Below are 22,230 nucleotides of genomic sequence, written 5' to 3' on the forward strand. Positions count from 1 at the left end.
GGTTACGGGATCGAGGCCACCTGTGACCGGGTGTAAAAACCTTGGAGTCCACTTTGTGTGCAGACTCTTTCAGTGTTGTCACAACCCCTAGTGTACAGTACACAACCCTGTGCACTTAAAAGAACCCACGAATCCGTTGGTATATTACCAGATGGTGACCACATGAATACGTGCAAACACCTAGTTGCGGATACAGCAACGTGCAGTAAACCTGGACAAAGTACTGTGACAATGTGTCCCAGTCCACCCAGTTGTGAATGGGTACCTTGTAAGGATGGGAAAGCTGCAATAACTCGGTGCGCCTAGTGGCAGCAAGAGTTGTATGATCCCCAGAGAGCTGAGATTGCGAATAAGATGCGCCGTTGAAATTGACATCCAATTTTCGAGGGAAGAAATACCAGCGCCTTGAGCATGAACTAGTGCGTGGATATGTGTGCTATATAAATATCCAATAATAATGCTACAGATAACTGTGTCTTCTCTTCAGATGTAGATGCGAAAAAATCTCATTATATGTTGTTTGACCGCACGACCGACCGGCCCAAGTGCATGATCATGGTGCCTACGTGAAACATATAAAAGATTGTAGCCCGGTTGTGCTGACAAATCAAGATCATGAACCGTGGTTAATCAAGGATACCAGTTTTGCAACGTGCTGTCATACACCTCAAAACATTGATTACACAACAGTCTCGTTTCCTGCTGACTTGGTTCCGTCCTATTGTGCATCTCAGTACAATAACCAGTCCGGAATTTTGAGACCAACTCATTCAACTGGATGTATAAAGATTATACATCTAATCACTTGTATATTGCAACATTACGCTCCTTCTAATCTTTGCAAACACGTCATGCAGCGTGCTCTGTAGTACAGCGTGCTCTGACAAAAGGAAATCTGAAAATCGTGGAAATCTCAAAACGAGGCTCTGCCGTTTGAAAAGTTTATCGGTCTGGTACGGACTTGATATTATATCAATCATATTGTACGTTACCAAAATACACTTAGTAAGCGCAAAAAACACATGACAGGTGTAACCAGTGAGCCAGATGAATTGTGAATCATTGTACGACCTCTTCAAACAGGGGCAGTCAGTGACGTCTTAGTTAACGACATGCTACCTAAACCTCGACATAAAATATAAAAATACAAAAAAAATAAACTTTAAAATTAAGCTTAATTTGTAAATACCATTTTCTTGTGAAACAAGGAATTGGAATTTCGTGTAACCATGGTCGTTTGTAGTGTCTCTTTCACTTTCACACGAGAAAATTCGGATCGGCTGAAAAGTAGGTCATTGTCTGAATTGATTAATGAGACTCATGTTTCGGTTTGGTTTCCAGCAAAATGAGAGGACGTAATCCTTCACAGCCAATTGCGTCATCTTTAAAGTCGGAATTATCATTGATTTTAAAGTGTTTCCGGTATAGTTTGTGGACCGTGGTGATCGAATACAAGATTCAAGGCTCGATTATTCGACTACCGTCATAACTTGAAACATTTTGTGGCGTAAATCAATCAATCAATCAATTAATTAATGAACATGTGAATGAATGTGTGAATCAAAAGATGAATGAATGAACGCGTTTCTGCACGAATGAATAAAGATCAAATGAAAAAATCCTTCCACATAGCATGAATATAATTTCACCATGAATAAAATTAGTGATCACCGGTGTCAAAGCCATTATTATTTCAGCTTGACACGTCACAGAAAATGTCCTTGACCTCGTCCCGAAAACGTTTACTACACAGCCAGATCCATGGAAGTATGGCCGACTTCGCATACACAAGATTTCCAGTAACAATAAATCTTGAAATATAATACATATAGCACTGATCGGGCTGACAGTGGTAGGTATTCATCTGTAGAACAGCAAAGGGAAGATAAAAAACCAACGTCAGGCACGCCGTAACGAAGATATCGTAAGGAAAATCCGTGTTCGAGGAGTTGCCTCCCTCTTTCGTCTTAACGTGTACAAATATCACAAATCCGGACGAAATAATTATGGCTCCAGACGGAATGAAAAAAGCCAGATACATAAAAAATGTGGAATTTTCATCTAAGGTAAAGAAACAGTGGACTGGGTCCGAGTTTCTCATCCCCATGGCAACTAACGGCCCCAACGTCACACACGGCCCGATCCAACAAAGCATGAGGAGGATGCTCGTAATGACTCCTCGTAACCACCCTCGGTACTGACAGACCCCCCTACTAAACGTAAAGTCTGTATTGAGTGCTACTACAGAAAGGCTACAGACTGTAGCAGTGCTGTAGCCACAGGCCCCAGAAAGATAGCGCGCCAAACAGCTGTAGTTGATTTTCTGGTCAATCAAGATGTCCGTCCACATTGGCAGGAAAAAGCCTCCATCTGATATGTCGGCGAAAGCGAGGCTTGCGACTAGGATGTACTTGGACGATCTTCGCAGCTTCTTGGAATTCACGACCAAAAACAGCACCAGCAGGTTTCCCAAGACTATTCCAACAGTAAACACACAGTTGACCACGATCCGGGTTTCGCGATTCCCGACTGAGGGGATTCTGGGAAGGTTCATGTCGTACGTCATTTTGAAGCTTCAACTTGGCAATCCTACAAAAGTAAATCACACATGGATCAGATTAGCGATGGTTATATGTTGGCTATTCACAGTCAACATCATGAATAAGTGAGTGAGTTTGGTTTTTCGCCGCTGTTAGCAATATTCCAGCAATATCACGGAGGGGAACACCGAGAATAAGCTTCACATATTGTACCTATGTAGGGAATCGAACCCGGGTCTTTGGCGTGACGAGCGAACGCTTTAACCACTCGGCTAGCCCACCGCCCTGTCAACGTCAGTGACAGCGATTATGCGTATTATCGCACTGTTTTCAATTTATGACAGATGCATTGGAATTGCGATCAGTTTCGTGTAAAACTACCATTGTGTAAATTCTACCGCTACATTCATTACATAAAATACACACTATTCTTGTGTATTTTTAATGTAGTGTAGTTTTAATGAGGATGTTCCAAGTACGATCTACTTGTGTTCATTCTGTGATGCCGCAGAAACAGAAACTGAAAACCATGTATTCTTCCGATGTGACAAATATCAGCGGTACAGAGACAATTACTTTAAACAACTACAAAGTGTCTACAAAGGCCCATTACCTATGACCTCAACGAAGTCGGTGTGGAATTGAATATTTCAGAAAATTCTATCGCTACATTCATTACATAAAATACACACTTGTAGTGAATGTAGCGGTAGAATACAAGTGCATTTTATGTAATGAATGTAGCGGTAGAATACAAGTTTGTATTTTATGTAATGAATGTAGCGGTAGAATACAAGTGTGTATTTTATGTAATGAATGTAGCAGTAGAATTTTCTAAAATATTCAATTCCTCACCGATTTCGTTCAAATTTGAAATATATGCTAATCATAACATATAAAAACAATATACGGTTGCAAAAGTGTAGATTTGTTTATTTTAAAAAATTATTGTCCAAACAGTGATTCGAACCCCTGTGTACACATGTGCATTAATTCAGCACCACGTGTATCCAGGGACCTTTTCTAATATATTAATATTTTGGTGTCCAGGCAATCATTCCTGGAATGCAAGTGTAAAGCATAAACTCATTTATTGTAAAGCAATATCTCAAAAGCTATGTGTCGTGTATTCACTTAGCGTCAAGCATATTGGGGTATAAGTTTCATAATTACAGAATTACAGCTTTCTGAACTGATATTGTTACCCCCTCGTAAAATGATTAGTTGGTAAGGGGTATCCATGCTAAAGCGGCTGGCATTATAACACCGGACCAGTCTGGACTGGTACAAGCATCGACACTCACTCACGCACGCTCGCACGCACCTGCATGCACACGGCTAGAAAAGTGCAATAACAGTGAACACCACTTCAGATTTTACGCTAAAATATTATATTTAACTGGCATTTAAGTAATTTTATTTTGTTTTCACTTTGATTGTGTTTACCATAATGTAAAACAAAAGATATTTTCGCCAAGAATAACTGCAAAAGTGTTGGTATGAACAGTATTCACTCACTCACTTAAACCCCACTGACTTGGCTCTGGGGTAGTCTAGTGCCTAAAGTGTCCGCTCGTCACTGCAAACCCGGGTTCTATTCCCGAGATAGATACAATGCATGAATCCCATTTCTGGTGTCCCCACAGTTTTGGGAATATTGCGGAAAGCGACGTAAACACTTATTCACTCACCCACCACTGAGTATAACTCAAAATATAATCGGCAATGTTAATTCCTATAAAGTAACTGTACATGAACCTACCTGAATCCTGACTGTTAACCGTCACTAGACAGAGACAGACGTGATAACCATATACATCCACGTCACTGATTAGGGGTACAATTTGCTGCATGTGTAACCATTATCTTCCTATAGTTATCAACCGCTGTTGGGGTCGATAACGGTGTTATCTCAACAGAGGTCTCGCTGACACTGCTTTAGCCCCTTCGAAGACTTCATACACGAGTGCTATTTAAAGACCTTTCGTCAAGTCTCCGAAGTGAGTGAGTGAGCTGTTCTATTGGTCTGCTCCAAACTGAACCAAGATACCAAGTGATAGAGGTTAGGTTTACGCCGCTTTTAGCAATATTTCAGCAATATCATAGCGGGGGATACTAGAAATGGGCTTCACATCTTGTACCTATGTGGAAAATCGAACTCGGGTGTGCGAACACTTTAACTACTAGGCTATCCCACCGCCCGATTAACAAATTATGTCAAATATTGTAAAATGAAAATGTTATGTCAATTTAAAGAGTATGAAGTATGTCATGTCATCATTTCCCAGTTGCGTACATCGATGCTCATGCTGTTGGTCACTGGATTGTCTGGTCCAGACTCGATTATTTACAGAGCGCCGTCATATAGCTGGACTATTGTTAAGTGCCGCGCTAACAACAACAACTACAACAACCACAACAACAACAAAAAACAAACCGAAACCCATATCTGATTATAATAATTGAGCAGTATATTTTAGTTGGCCCCCTTTTGTGTTGCAATGTAGGCCCAAGAAACATATATTCAGGAACCTGTCAGGTCTGATTCGGTATCATTTATCATGTCAATAACATCAATGCTATTCAAACACACGTCCTTCACGCATGACGTTCCGAGGATCATGACAATAAGCGCGAAATACCGCGGTCACAAGTCAAGGTGCGACTCAATCGCCGCGAGCCTTATTTACTACACAATCCGTTTATACGATCCCCACTGAGACTAAGCTTTCTGCGTACAACCACCCCGGCTAGCAGCTAATACATTCTATGAAACCCATAGAGGGGTGAACGGAAACGATAAAGGCCTATTGAATCTACCCAGGCCGTACTGTTAGTTCGATATACCATAATTACTTTTTATGCGGAGCTATTATTTTCTGCGGGATTAATATAGAAATTTAATTTACGTTATAAATGGAAGGCTGGTTTGGAAGTGCGTCTTGGCGGATCGGAAGGTGGTTGTGCGCTGATTGAGAGATCCAAGTTATGCTTGTTCGTTGACAAAGCCGCGACAGTGATGTGTGGAATATGAGAACAGATTTTGACGGAAGAAGACCAGTGTTCTGACTTGAAGTGTTCCTAATTTGGAATGTGCTACACTATCGTAATAATGTTGTCATTCAGTTCAAGGTTGGGCGGCTTGTGAAGAGACATTCAACCTAACACAACGTAGCGATGTGGACTACAAGCTATTGTGTTCGCGGTGGTTCGTAACTAATTCTATTATCTTGACGATCATACAGAACTGGAAACTACTCACATGCGTATCGACCCCTCTGAAGGATTTGATATACGGTGGTGTTTGCTGGAATGTGATAGGTTATGATTATTGTTTACCTATGTGAACATACGACATTTCCCGGACGTTAGAAGACCCCGGACGACCCTCTACAGGTAAGGGTGAGTGAGTGAGTTTAGTTTTACGCCGCACTCAGCAATATTCCAGCTACATAGCGCTAGTATGTAAATAATCGTGTCTAGACCAGACAATCCAGTGATCAACCTACAAGTAAGACGCGTGTGGTCACATACACGTACACGATACAAGCTCATTATGAGATGCTTCTTCTAAAATGACCATTCAGTTATCTTGCAATAGGATACAGTTAGTGAAATAACCTGTACATCAGCTTCGCAGCGTCGGTTGTAAATAATTTAGTCTGTAATTAATGATGACCCATAACGTCCATTTAAACCACCCGATCTTCATTTGAGTCATATTTATCCTATTGGTCTTATGACGTATTCCGCCCCAGAATCTCCACGGATGGAAAACCATGGGTACCAGAGACCAAGTCGTCCTCTGAATTACTTCGGGGAGACACATATGGAGTACTGGGGGCTTATTCTGCCACGAAATACACGCCAGTTTTCTAATTACCCACACCCGACCTTTGGTTTATGTCCCAAATCCGTAATCCTGGCATTATCTAACTTAGAACTCTCAGAAGTATTTTTAATTAATACAAACAACCAATTCTACATAGAACTAACTGCATTTGTATCCCCCATGCAGTTGACGGTGCCTTCAGTGTGTGATACGGTTAGATCTAGTTTTAAGTGGTTCTGTATTTACGTGTCTCATAGGTCATTTTACTCGGACAAGCCATCGTTTTTATTCACTGACTGACTGAGTTTAGTTTTACGCCGCTTTTAGCAATATTCCAGCAATATCACGGCGGGGCACACCAGAAATGGGCTTAACACATTGTGCCCATGTGGGGAATCGAACCCGAGCCAACGCTTTAACCACTAGGCTACCCCACCACCCCTCGTTTTCATTCAAATGCGAATGGATAGTATCACATGTATGGTGTGTTATTGTGTGTGTGTTACATTCATTCGTTCTTCCGTTCGTCGCCTAGTGGTTACAGCGTTCGCTCGTCTCGCAGAAGATCCGGGTTCGAATCCCCACATGGGTACAATGTGTCAAGCCCATTTCTGGTGTCCCCCGCCTTGATATTGTAGGAATATTGCTAAAAGCGGCTTTCGTTCGTTCGTTCGTTCACTCATTCATGAATTCTAATACGGCCGAGTGTCTTAACAGGCGTACATCTGAGTTAATACTGTCAGTGGAAAACATTTGTCAAAGAACTTAAATCCTCATAATCTACACCTGCAAGCAAACATTACTCAGGTAATCAGTGCCTTTTAGTTTCACTCTCTCTCTATAAATCAAATCACCATTTTCCTTTTTTTTCTTTTCCTTAAGTGTAGTCTTGATTGACTTCGACGTATCTGTTTCCCCGTTCACCGATGACGGCGACGGTTGCGTTAACAGCTTACCTGTGTGTCGACACAATACCTGCCCACACGTGGAAACCGTAGTGTCCACATACCTGTAATCAAGCCGTGCTACCTGTGGTTACCTGTGCGGGAGAACACGGGTACACACTTGACTTTACCTGGAGCCCAGGAAACAGGTGAGTGGGGATACGGTTTGAAAATGTTTAGTGTTTTCAAGTGAAATGTTTCCATATCGTCTATCCTGTTTAAGCTTCACTGACGTGTGTATTGAGTATCTAGGCGAGTAGAGCTAAAGCAGGTTGAATGGGGTTTTCGTAAAGGGATAGACTCAATGCCACAAGTAACAGTGATCTTTAAGACTGGAAGATATGGTTCTTTTGATCAAATCTAATGTTAAAACATCTCCACCTGAACCCTTTCGCCCTTCCCAACCTCTATCCACCCCCACCCGCAAAATCCATTCTCCTCTCATTCACCTCATCATCTCCACCAACTTCCACTCCTACAACCCACTCTCCACTCACCCTGTCCACTCCCTTCCACTCTCAATTTCTATCTATCCACCAACGTCAGCTCACTCTCTATCCAAACCACAAGCTCCAATCACCCAATCCACTCCCATTCTATCTATCAACCAACTTCCACTCACTCCCATCCACACCACCTGCCCACCTCAACCCATCCACTCTAACCCCATCTATCAACCAGCTCTCCACTCACCCTATCCACTCCTAACCCTATCTATCTACCAACTTATGCTCACTCCCTATCCACACCACACGCTTCCTACCCAACCCTATCCATCCTTCCACTTCTCACCCCCATCTATCCACCAACTTCCCACTCACTCCATCCACACCCCTGCCCTCCACTTCACCCCTATCCACCCTATCCACCCTACCCCCATCTATCTACCAACTCCTACTCACTTCCATCCACACCACCTGCCTCTCCACTCACCCCATCCACGCCTTCCACCTCACCCCCATCTATCCACCAATTCCCACTCACCCCATACACACCCCTGCCTCTCACAACTCACCCCCATCCACCCCATCCACCCCACCCTATCTATCACCAACTCCCCACTCACTCCATCCACACCCCTGCCTTCCACTCACCCCATCCACCCCTTCCACCCCACCCCATCTATCCACCAACTTCCACTCCTCACCCCATCCTCACCACCCGCCTCCACTCACCCCCATCCACACCACCTGCCCACCTCTCAACCCCTTCCACCCGCCATCCACCTAACCCCCATCTATCCACCCAACTTCCGCTCACACCCATCCACACCACTCAGCCTCTTCACTCACCCCCTATCATCACCACCCGCCTCCACTCTCACCTCCATCCACACCCATCCGCCCACCTCACCCAATCCACCCCTTCCACTCTCACCCCCATCTATCCACCAACTTCCACTCACCCTATCCACACCACCCGCCCATCTCACCCCATCCACCCCTTCCACCTCACCCCCATCTATCCACCAACTTACGCTCACCCCCCATCCACACCACCTGCCTCCACTCCACCCCATCCACACCACCCGCCCACCTCACCCCATCCACCCGCCCACCTAACCCCCATCTATCCACCAACTTCTGCTCACCCCCATCCACACCACCAGCCTCCACTCACCCCATCATCACCACCCGCCTTCACTCACCCCATCCACACCACCCTGCCCACCTCAGCCCATTCACCTGCCCACCTAACCCCATCTATCTATCCACCAACTTCCGCTCACCCCCATCCCACACCACCAGCCTCCACTCACCCCATCATCACCACCCGCCTCCACTCACCCCCATCCACACACCTGCCTCCACTCACCCCCAGTCACCCCTTCCACCCCACCCCATCTATCCACCAACTTCCACTATCCCTATCATCATCACCACCCGCCTCCACTCACCCCCTTCCACACCACCCGCCCACCTCAAACCAATCCAGCCCTTCCACCTCACCCCCATCTATCCACCAACTTACGCTTCACCCCATCCACATCCCACCCGCCTCCACCCACCCATCCACCCCTTCCACCTCACCCCTATCTATCCATCGACTTCCTGCTCACCCCTATCCACACCACCTGCCTCCACTCACCCTATCAACCTTTCTACTCTCACCGCCATCTATCCACCAACTTCCACTCTCACCCCATCTTCACCACCTGCCTCCACTCACCCAATCCACCCTTCCACCTCACCCCCCATCTATCATCCAACTTCCTGCTCACCTCTCATCCACACCACCTGCCTCCTGCACTCACCCCATCCACCCGCCTCCACACCTCACCCCATCTATCTACCAACTCCCACTCACCCCATCCCCCTTTCCACCTCACCCCATCTATCATCCAACTTCCTGCTCACCCCCATCCACCCCACCCGCCTACACTTCCATCCCATCCACCCGCCTCCACTTCACCCCATCTATCTACCAACTCCCATTCACTCCATCCACACCACCTGCCTCCACTCACCCCATCCACCCCTTCCACCTCACCCCCATCTATCCACCAACTTCCACTCACCCCATCCACACACCACCCGCCCATCTCACCCCATCCACCCCTCTTCCACCTCACCCCCATCTATCCCCCAACTTACGCTCACCCCCATCCACACCACCTGCCTCTCCCACCCACCCCATCCACACCACCCGCCCACCTCACCCCATCCACCCGCCCACCTAACCCCATCTATCCACCAACTTCCGCCTCACCCCCCATCCACACCACCAGCCTCCACTCACCCTATCATCACCACCCGCCTTCACTCACCCCATCCACACCACCCGCCCACCTCAGCCCATTCACCTGCCCACCTAACTCCCCATCTATCCACCAACTTCCGCTCACCCCATCCCACCACCACCAGCCTCCCACTCACCCCATCATCACCACCTGCCTCCACTCACACCCCATCCACACCACCTGCCCACCTCACCCAATCCACCCTTCCACCCCACCCCATCTATCTACCAACTTCCCACTCACCCCATCCATACCCACACCCCTGCTCACCCCATCCACCCTTCCACCTCACCCCCATCTATTCATAAACTTCCACTCACCCCATCCACACACCTGCCTCCACTCACCCCAGTCACCCCCTTCCACCCCACCCCATCTATCCACCAACTTCCACTATCCCCATCATCACTCACCTGCCTCCACACTCACCCCCCTTCCACACCACCCGCCCACCTCAACCAATCCAGCTCCTTCCACCTCACCCCATCTATCCACCAACTTACTGCACCACTCCCCCACCCCACACCCACCCCCATCTATCCATCCACTTCTGCCATCCATCCACACCTTCCACACTCACCTCGGATCCCCTACCTCATCTATCCATCAACTTCCACTCACCCCATCTTCACCACCTGCCTCCACTCACCCAATCCACCCTTCCACCTCACCCCCATCTATCATCCAACTTCTGCTCACCCCCATCCACACCACCCGCCTTCACTCACCCCATCCACCCGCCTCCACCTCACCCCCATCTATCTACTCAACTCCCACTCACCCCTTCCACCCTTCCACCTCACCCCCATCTATCATCCAACTTCCGCTCACCCCCATCCACCCCACCCGCCTCCACTCATCCCATCCACCCGCCTCCACTTCACCCCCATCTATCTACCAACTCCCATTCACTCCATCCACACCACCCGCCTCCACTCACCCCATCCACCCCTTCAACCTCACCCCTATCTATCCACCAACTCCCACTAACCCCATCCACACCACCCGCCTCCCACCCGCCTCCACTTACCCCATTTGTGCACCTATTACTCGGGTAGGTTTACTTCTTTACAGGTGAGGGAAACACTTCGTTAAAACAAGGCAATGCTTTGCTGCTTCAGGGGTATAGGCAGTTTGTTACACTTCCCTGTTCCCTAGTGGTATATGCTGTTTGTTACACTAGCCTGTTCGTACTGGTATAAGCAGTTTGTTACACTTCCCAGTTTTCTACTGGTATATGCACTTTGTTACACTTCCATGTTACCTACTTCTATATGCAGTTTGTTACTCTTCCCAGTTTTCTACTGGTATATGCACTTTGTTACACTTCCCTGTTCCCTAGTGGTATATGCACTTTGTTACACTTCACTGTTCTCTAGTGTTATATTCAGTTTGTTACACTTTACTGTTCCCTAGTGGTATATGCAGTTTGTTACACTTCACTGTTCTCTAGTGGTATATGCAGTTTGTTACACTTCACTGTTCCCTAGTGGTATATGCAGTTTGTTACACTTCACTGTTCCCTAGTGTTATATTCAGTTTGTTACACTGCACTGTTGCCTAGTGTTATATTCAGTTTGTTACACTTCACTGTTCCCTAGTGGTATATGCAGTTTGTTACACGTCACTGTTCCCTAGTGGTATATGCAGTTTGTTACACTTCACTGTTCCCTAGTGGTATATGCAGTTTGTTACACTTCACTGTTCCCTAGTGTTATATTCAGTTTGTTACACTGCACTGTTGCCTAGTGTTATATTCAGTTTGTTACACTTCACTGTTCCCTAGTGGTATATGCAGTTTGTTATACTTCACTGTTCCCTAGTGGTATATGCAGTTTGTTACACTTCACTGTTCCCTAGTGGTATATGCAGTTTGTTACACTTCACTGTTCCCTAGTGTTATATTCAGTTTGTTACACTGCACTGTTCCCTAGTGTTATATTTGTGTTACAGTGGTTACATAAATACAGTACTGCTTCTATTAGATTTGTGTTACAGGGACGTACATAAATACAGTGCTTCTTCTATTAGATTTGTGTTACAGGGAGGTACATACAGTGCTGCTTCTATTAGATTTGTGTTACATTAGTTACATAAATACAGTGCTTCTTCTATTAGATTTGTGTTACAGGGAGGTACATACATACAGTGCTTATTCTATTAGATTTGTGTTGCATTGGTTACATATATACAGTGCTGCTTCTATTAGATTTGTGTTACATTAGTTACATAAATACAGTGCTTCTTCTATTAGATTTGTTTTACAGGGAGGTACATACATCCAGCGCTTATTCTATTAGAGGCCGATACATATATAGTACTACTATATTGGCCGTATTGCACTGAATCCCTGGAGCACATACCGCTGTACCAGTAATAATCACATGACATACAGCCATATCGTCAGTCCGAAGTTGAGTGATATGTTTCCGTGTCGATAACACTAAACAGGGCTATTGTTCAACGGTGTTTACGCTGGATTTAAATCGACCTTCTCTGGTCATTAGTGATGAACATAAACATGCCAAAACAACATAACGAGGCCTGGTAGAGCGATCTAAATTGAGACATAAATCTAGACAGGGACGATAATCAATAAGTGCTCCTAGGAAACAGCTGTATGACGTTCCATTTTTTTACAAAAATTATGCTCGATAAATATTTAAAAAAAATCGATATTTGTTCAAACAATGTAATTTGGCACTTTTCATGTCACAGTCAATATCGTACAATGTGTAATTTGATGTATTCATTTTGTAATATCCTAAGTCGGTATGACGTTTACTTTTAACTCATTCACTCTACTTGAAAATATCTCGTTTCTCAAAATGTGTACTTTCGTTGAAATTTGACTCACAATTAATTTCGTTTCCTGTCGTGGTTCTTCTCGCATATAGATACGCCATTTCATGTTTATCAAGTTTTATGTCAGTACGAAGCATAACATAATGTACTCGAAACCTGTGAAGGTCTGGGTTAGAATATTGATTTTCAGTAACCCATGCTTGTCGTAAGAGGCGACTAACGGGATCGGGTGGTCAGGCTCGCCGACTTGGTTGACACATGTCATCGGTTCCAAATTGCGCAGATCAATGCTCATGCTGTTGATCACTGGATTGTCTGGTCCAGACTCGATTATTTACACACCGCCACCATATAGCTGGAATGTTACTGAGTGCGGCGTAAAACTTAACTCACTCACTCACATAATTTACTCACCTATTATATTTGAAACAATATATACTGTTTGGCATTGATTGTCTATATATTTCGTTTCGCCCAGCATTGAAATTGCGTAGTTCTGTTGTAGGAATACAAACACACACACTGTCAGTTATTTCAAAAACATCAAAGACACGTAGCTCAGTAGTGAAGACTCAGTAAAAAGGATTATGATGACCTTGGCTGTATAACAAGTACCACTGTGTAGGATTTGTCTAAACAAGAACACGAGGTCGCTACTGTCGTTAACAAGATAACTGGCATCGTTCATTCTTCCAATACATTGAGACTAATGTCAATAGATATATATTTGCGTACATGTTATTAAAACTACTATCTTATAACTCAGAGGGAGACTTTAACCCTAAAGGTTAAAAATCCCATATGCCACTTTAACCCTTAATGTAAAAACATATCTGTCACTTAACCCTAAATGTTTAACATATCTCTCATTTTAACTGTAAATGTAAAACCCAGCATATCTGTCACTTTAACCCGAAATGTGAAAACCAACATATTTGTCACTTTAGCCCTAAATGTAAAAAACCCAACATATTTGTCCCTTTAGCCCTAAATGTAAAAGCATATCTGTCACTTATACATTACGTATCAAACATTTATATCTCTTTAACCTTTAGTGTATAAAATATATCTGTCATTTTAACCCTAGATGTAGAAAAAAACATATCTCTCACTCCAATCCTTAATGTACAGACATATCTGTCACTTTAAACTTTAATGTAAAACATTATATGAGGAGTATATTTACATAGGAATACATTTGTTGTAAGGATTATCCCACAACCATTAATGTAAAAAGATACGGGGAAGAGTGTTTTCACATGAAGAGTTGTAACAATGTAACAGTGTACCATATGTCTGTTATAGTGCTTTTCAACATGGTATTTTTAATCGTAGTTGACTAAGACTTCAGCCTGCCGATAAGAGGCATTAATCTCACTAATTCACAGCTCGACCTACTGCCAGTGTAACACCGCACAACTCGACCCTGCGCTAAATGTGTGACAACATACAGCTTGGCAAGGCATGGGTCATTTATTTCTTCGTGCAGGCCTTCCGCTATTTAAGCCTCTTCTAAAATGACTCGTTGTGGGTTCGTGCAAGATTAGTACTACACTACTGTGCAAAAGCAATTTCCCCGAATTAACTTGGAATGTATCACGAACCTTGGTATTGAGTGGACTTGGTATATGACTGTTCCTAACTAATGAGCAGGGGCATGGTTAGCAATCATCGCCAATAGTTGTGCCCCTTACTCTATCCAGGATCCGCAGATGTTCGTTCTAATCTTAAATTCGCCCCTGCTTTCTTGGTGTTGGATAATGAATTAGGAAAGTTTAAAAGCTATCCTGCTTCATATAAAAATGTTAAAGAAGAAGGAAAAATAAGAACATGTTCTTCGTGAGAAATAGAGTTTTCAGTCTGTATTTATTTGCTCTATTCATTATAAAACAATATTTGACAGTTGTCCGCACCTTAATAAACAAACTACACGTCAAGGAGCAAAAAGTCTCTTTTCATACTCATTTCTCGCATAAACAAACACAGTGTTTTCTCATGACACTGCACTATGCAGACAAACATGAAAGCAATGCACTTGAAACAAACATGCGTGAACGTGACGAGAATAATAACGCTTAACATATTCAACGTTACAAGACGTCACAATACACACATAGACGACTCAACAGAAGTTAAGAACACACGATTTTTTCCACATGCCTATTGTTGAGGTATACCATGCGAATTAACTGTAGGCATATGGAAAAATCCGGTGTTCGTTAACTTGTTGCGGTATATACAAACATATATATATCAAATATGCAGCTATCACACACAACATTAAACACAACAAAGCAATGTCGTAAAATATTTACGAAAACAATAATTCAAACTAATTAAACTGGAATTGTTTTCCAATGCAAAAAGAGACAATGCACCAAGGCTTCCTTCTGTTCTGGTGACAGAACAATTCCATTCAGTACACTACGTATATACCGAACACGGTTATAACGAACTGACGGATATAACGAACTGACGGATATAACGAACTGACGGATATAACGATCTTACGGATGTAACGAACTGACGGATATAACGATCTGACGGATATAACGAACTGGCGGATATAACGCTCTGACGGATATAACGAACTGATGGATATAACGAACTGATGGATATAACGATCTTACGGATATAACGAACTGACGGATATAACGATCTGATGGATATAACGAACTGACGGATATAACGATCTGACGGACGGATATAACGAACTGACGGATATAACGAACTGATGGATCTAACGAACTGACGGATATAACGAACTGACTGATATAACGAACGGTAACGAACTGAACTGACGGATATAACGAACTGACGGATATAACGAACGGTCATTATGGCTATAACGTATCACAATAAGTGGTTCTTTGAATTTCGGGTTAACCGTTTAGTGTAATAGACTGCACGCCTTGGATGTTGGACTTGCTAAAGACGCACTCTGTGGCGTGGCTTGCAATTGGCTTTTAACTCATAGCGAAATATTTGTAATCACGGGTTAAATCAACATATTTCTAAAAGCCTCTGACCTGCATTCTTGTTGTTTACAAATATGTATTTACATACTCTTACAGGTGGTGTATAGTTACACCTGCTTAGGCTTTTGTCGGTGGCCTTTGATCTTCAATTTACAGGTACGACGGGTCTATTGATCGATCACTGACAAAATTGTTGATCAAATATCGATTAGATGGCAAATAATCGCTTTTTGCACGTTATGATCGACAAAAGCCATCGCTATTTGCATGATCGGTTTTCTTTAAAGCTTCACGGGGGGGTCCTGGTGATATGTTTGAGGTCAAAATGTGACTTCGGTTGTTATGATATCAAAGGATTGATGACATTTGAGATCGTATTTGCATTAGAGGAAATCGAAATGCTTTGCTTCAAAGACGTGGGGACATATTGCTTGGTGAGACTGAACTGCAGAAGTACTACATTTTCAAAGGGACACGCTAAACACGTGAGTGAAATGTATGTGCTCTGTTTGATTTCAGCAAATCTGTTTCGTTATTCTAATATTTAACGAGACCATGGCCATTTGCGGTGACACGTGACCATGTGCACAATTAAGCCACGTTGGACGCGGAGTACATGTAGGTTCGTGAGTGGCTGTGTGCAACCCTAACCCCCGAGAGTTTCGAGTGATTAGGTCCCGCCCCACGCTAAAACACAGCTAGCGACTGGTGTCCCGCATTCCAGTCACTTAGTTCGAGAATGTCTAAATTCACCCAGCTGTTACTGGATTCCCGGTAGGATGAGTGAGTGGATGAGTGAGTTTATTTGTACGCCGCGCTCAGCAATAGTCCAGCTATATGGAGGCGGTCTGTAAATAATCGAGTCTGGACTAGACAAGCCAGTGATCAACAGCATGAACATCGATCTACGCAAATGGGAACCGATTACATGTGTCAACCAAGTCAGTGAGCCTGACAACGCGATCCCGTTAGTCGCCTTATACGACAAGCCTGGGTTACTGAAGATCAATTCTAACCTGGATCTTCACGGATCCCTGACCACTGAGAATTTCGCTGAATTTCACCACCCCAGGCTAAAACACAGATTACGACTGGTGTCCCCCACTTCAGTCAATTAGTTCGAGACATGTTTCCGTTCACCCAGCAGTTAATGGGTTCCCGGTAGGATGAGATAGGTAACGTCAATTGTAAACCATCTATGACATCAACGTTTGTGTGCACCCTTGGAGGCTGGGGATAAAAACAAAGTGAACACTGATCGCGCAGAGATCCGTTAATTGTGGTTCTGATCCTGGGTTATAGGTTTGGTCAAAACGGGAAAGCTCCAAACTTTATGCATGACTTCGGTCTTTCCTCCCACATTGAGCAGAGACATTCCGATGTAACTGAAATATTGTTCTACGTGCCGCAAATGCCTTGACGTAATATGCCCAAAATTCTTCCCAGAAAACGAATGCAAGAAACAAAAAAAAACTACAACTGCATGTAGAAATATCAGTGAATCCAAATACTGTTTTGTCTCAATTTCATTCAACGAGCTCTTCTCAAATTACATATCTGACAAAGGGCAGTGAGGTAGCCGGGTTCGATTCCCCCTCTGTGATATTGCTTGAATATACTAAAAGCGGCGCAAAAATCAATTCACACTATTCAAATGACATTTGTGACGTCATTCCATTGTCTACTCACTCCATTATTTTTCAGAAATGGAGTGATGTGTACCTTTTTCAAATGAGACTTGATAGTTCGTTTACATTTGGCTTTCAAAATTACCAATATATTGAATGTAATTTAAGTACGGTAATATCCTCGTAACTCTCCATTCCTTAAAAATAGGGCTTCGGGTCCATTATTTTTAACTAATGGAGAGTTACTCGAACATAACCCTCTACAGAAAAAGTCCTACCCATTCCTTCATCTCCACCACCCACAAACAAATCCCCACCGCCATGAACCACGAGTAAATGAACTTGGGACCCAGGTAGTCAATACAGGCATTGCAAAATAAAAGCAGAGGAGAAAAAAATAAGCTTGGCGAAACAACAATGTTTAGCGGGACAATGTCACCAGGCTTTATCTTTGAAGTAATAATACCCAACAGTCATCACTGACACGACTGCCAGCCGTATCGACTGGGTATTATATCTTAGCTTTGCGCAATCAGTGACGTGGAGTAATGATGAACGACCTAGCACGTCACCTTGTATCAGAAGGTTTAAAGGTTTCTGGTCCTGCATGTCTGGTGACGTCACGAGGTTATTTTCAGACAATGATATCCCTGCGTTGGGTCTTGTGATGTGTGTTTACAATGCAACAGATCCCTGTTTGCCAAGACAACCAGGCCCCGATTTCTCGAAACAAACTTCAGTTTTTAATCAAATTTCAATCTGAGTTTGACAATTTTAAACAGCTGAATTTTAAACTCAGGTGCATTTTTAAATAAAAAGGCCGAAACAACTTAAGAAATCTATCACCAAACTCTTATTGTCTGCAATGTTTGAGTTTAATATCGATTTCAGTTCATTTTGGGAAATGCATTTTCTCAATTTGAGTAAAAACTCTAACTTAAGTCAAAACTCAGACTTAAGTTTGTTTCGAGAAATCGGAACCAGTTTTCGGACGCCCTGCAGGACAGTTATCACTTTGACTGGATATATCTCAGGAAAATATGTCATAACGTATGGGTGATTATATAGGCTTGATTGACCTGGATCCACCGAAGGTACCGCATTTCTGTTAAAAATGGCTTATTAGATTCTAAAACCGGCGTTAACTTACACCCAGTGCCCGTTATATAACTTACCCTTGTGATGTAACAACACAATGGATGTGAGAAAGAGAAACACAGCACCTACGTGTACTGGTTAAGTCTGTAACTATTTCAGGTACAAAGAGCGTTTCATTGCTTTACAAAGCTACCTTTGCACTTTTTATTCTATTCTGTGTTTAACGCCGCACTCAGCAATATTCCAGCTATTTGGCGGCAGTCTGTAATTAATCGAGTCTGGACCAGACAATCCAGTGATCAACATCATGAGCATCGATTTACACGATTGGGATACGATGCTGTGTCAACTAAGTCAGCGTGTCTGACCACCCGATATCCCTTTAGTCGCCTCTTACGACATGCATGGGTTGTTGGAGACCAATTCTAACCCGGATCTTCAAAGGTTTTCTATTTAATGTGTGTAAAACGGCAAGAAAGTTCAAAATAATACGTGGAACAACAACTAAATCCAAAATCATCATCAAAGCGACTTTACTAAATCTAAGGTATTTATATTAACAATGGAAAGTTTAAGTAAAATACATATATATACTATCAATACTATGTAGCTAATTGTATTCATTAAAATGCTTATATTTATGATTGAAATATGATTGCGCCGCTTTTAGCTATATTCCAGCAATATCACAGTGGGGGGCATCAGAAATGGGCTTGACACATTGTACCCATATGGGGAATCGAACCAGAGTCTTTATCGTGACGAGCGAATGCTTTAACCACTAGGCTACACCACCGTCCCCCGTTATGAGGAGAATGGTCATGACGAAGTATTAAGGCATGAAACTTGTCAACAAAATCAATCAATGCTGTTGCCAGGTCTGAGTGGCATCGTTCCCTCAAAATCCAAAATGGCTGCCAATGTATATAAATGTCCAGTCCTTTCCTACAAATGCGCTGAAATGATTAATTTAATGTTAATATAGGTTTTGTTCGAGTGAATGGTTTGAATGTTAAGTCAGTTTTATTCACAAATGTTTCCATAAAGAGGCCAGTTGTTCAGTAATGGTGTCCATGATTGCGTCAACGGTTGTTTGTGTACTTAACACGAGATGCTTGTTTGATAAGATTGATCTTCTTTATCCTTTCATGTTTACGTTTCCTTGATTACGTTGATATGAAGCTATAAACCTCCCTATGTAGCATTCTTTCGTGTCCATTACACACACATGCACACACACGCGCACACACACACGTACACACAATCTACATGTATACATATAATCCTGATATTAGGCAAATTAGTAGTTATGTAATTTATAGCAATCACACCAATATATGTAACACACAATATTACTTCAATGGCAAAGCTTCTTTTCAAAAGCCGTATTAAAGTGTTAGCCTAGCGTACATGTATGTGTACCCATGGAAGCCTGGATACGTTAAGATCGCACAATTAATAAGAAAATATTTGAATAATTCTTCACAATGATAACAGGTTTTTTCGTGTAGGGCTCTTGACAGTGTTAATACTCTGAGATTGATTTCCTCAACAATTCGCCAAAGGTGTACACTTTTTGAATAGTCTCGACACCGCTGCTCTCTCCATGCTGCTTAGTCAATAGCGCCAAGGCTATATACAAGGCGTTAATTGGTCTCGAGAGTGTTGAAACCTGACTCCTTGGCGAGAAACTCTTAACCCGTAATCGCTGCTGAATATTGAACGGCACCGAATCGAGCCAAGGTAATATTATCTCTATTGATTATGGAAAGTAAGCATTGTAGATATAGTAAAATTTGTCAACTATTTATACTCAACAAACATGAAGAGTCATTTAATCTGTCTGAGAGTTTTAAAAGTAATATTTCATTTGAGGTGAGTTGGTCTAAACCTTTTACCACGGCCCTATTTTGCATATTTTCTTGCAATATTTAAATGAATGAATAAGTCCTTTATGAAACAGTTGAAGTCCTTTATGAAATGTCTATCTATTTAAATAACAACTCTCTTTTCCTTTGAGTGGCATTTTAGAAGTTGGGAAGAACAATGTTGACAAACAAAGTCATCCATAAAGTTTGTCAATATAGTGTTTTCTTTTTCTGGAAGTTGATCAAATTCTTTAACTTTATCGAAACCATTCAGACAACATTATCGTTATCACGACTCTACCGCTTCCAATGATTAAGTCCGAGCTTCCTATGCGTCATGTCTATCTCGTGAATGAAGCCCACATATGGATGTTTTCTGTACCTCCTGCCAACCACATACAAACACAGCCAAACAAACACAGCCAAACAACCATTCATACAAACACCACACAACGCCTAGCCCCAATACCAGCCTTGGACACAAGCCTCAACTATAGATAAACTTCCCCAAACAGCTGTAATAATCACTACCAACCCTCGTGTTCATTCAAATAAACATCGCCGAACTTGGATTCTCAATATTTACAAGAATCAAAACCTCGTTTCGCTTGTAGTAACAGCCACAAAGGCTCTCTGATCGTTCACGGTTTTATATGATACCGCCGCAAAGGGCCATGTCAATTGAAAGGTAAACGGCGTAATGGTTATTGATACTTGGGTCGAGGAAAGGTCAATCCACATGGTATAAGGACACGCTTGATTGGTCTGAAAGGATTGATATTATAATGTGATTGTGTTGCCTGTTGAGCGTTGGAAGGGACCGACATGGCCACGTTGAACTGGCACTCCAAAGTTGTCGAACAAAGAAATGGAATGCATTAACGTTGTTGGCGGTAAACATAGTATGGATTCGTTTATGCGATTAGGAATGTACGAAGGTTGATAGAAGATATACATAAACCTTTGTTTTTACCTCACATTACATTACACTACAAATATTATATTTTATTATATAGGTAGTATTTTTCCTGTACCACGATTGGTCAAAAGACCGTCACATGATTGACTACAAAACACGATATTGACTTGAGTTTTCTGATAAATTACGATATTGACTTGGGTTACTAAATATAGACAAGGAATCCCGTACGAAGAGGCTTCCCCCGCTTTTCAGCCAATCAGATCACTCGGATAGATGGCACAGTGTGTGCATTAAAAGTTTATGTTAAAACCCGTTTCTCTTTCATTATATAATAAAACAATTATAGACTCTTGTAGAGGTCGATATCGGTTTTTATTGACCTGAGTAAACAATATCGACCGAGCTTGCGAGGTCGATTTTATATTTTTTCTCAGGTCAAGGTCGATATCGGTTTTTATTGACCTGAGTAAAACAATATCGACCGAGCTTGCGAGGTCGATATTGTTTTCTCAGGTCAATAAAACCGATATCGACCTCTACAAGAGTCTATAATTGTATAATTTCATATTATATATTGTATTGTATTGTATTGTATTGTATTGTAATGAACTGTATTATATTATTTTATATTATATATTATATTATATTATATTATATTATATTATATTATATTATATTATATTATATTATATTATATTATATTATATTATATTATATTATATTATATTATATTATATTCATAACATTTACAGTTACATTTTGAATTATTTTTACTTTTAGGTGTAATTTAAAACTTGAATCAATTTATTCTACATTGTATATGATTACAATTTCATACTATTAGTGTGTAATTAATGAATGTCTTTTTCAGCTGT

At 42.3% G+C, this 22,230-nt stretch overlaps 1 protein-coding gene and 1 long non-coding RNA gene across 2 annotated transcripts in view; one reads left to right on the forward strand and one right to left on the reverse strand.

Annotated features, from left to right (window-relative positions):
• Positions 1 to 1,626: 1,626 nt before the first annotated feature.
• Positions 1,627 to 4,336, reverse strand: LOC124281672. The gene is made up of 2 exons (XR_006899957.1): positions 4,303 to 4,336; positions 1,627 to 2,589 (listed from the first exon to the last, which is right to left on the reverse strand). It is a non-coding gene; the product is annotated as an uncharacterized LOC124281672 (long non-coding RNA).
• Positions 4,337 to 7,278: 2,942 nt separating this feature from the next.
• The window catches only part of LOC124281692, a 32,870-nt gene continuing 17,918 nt past the window's right edge, over positions 7,279 to 22,230 (forward strand). Inside the window, 1 exon segment of the mRNA XM_046717645.1 lies at positions 7,279 to 7,465. The gene's annotated coding sequence lies outside the window, so the exon portion shown is untranslated.

Source organism: Haliotis rubra, unplaced genomic scaffold (assembly GCF_003918875.1).
Source record: "Haliotis rubra isolate DU_JTF1 unplaced genomic scaffold, ASM391887v1 Scf288, whole genome shotgun sequence".
NCBI lineage: Eukaryota > Metazoa > Mollusca > Gastropoda > Lepetellida > Haliotidae > Haliotis > Haliotis rubra.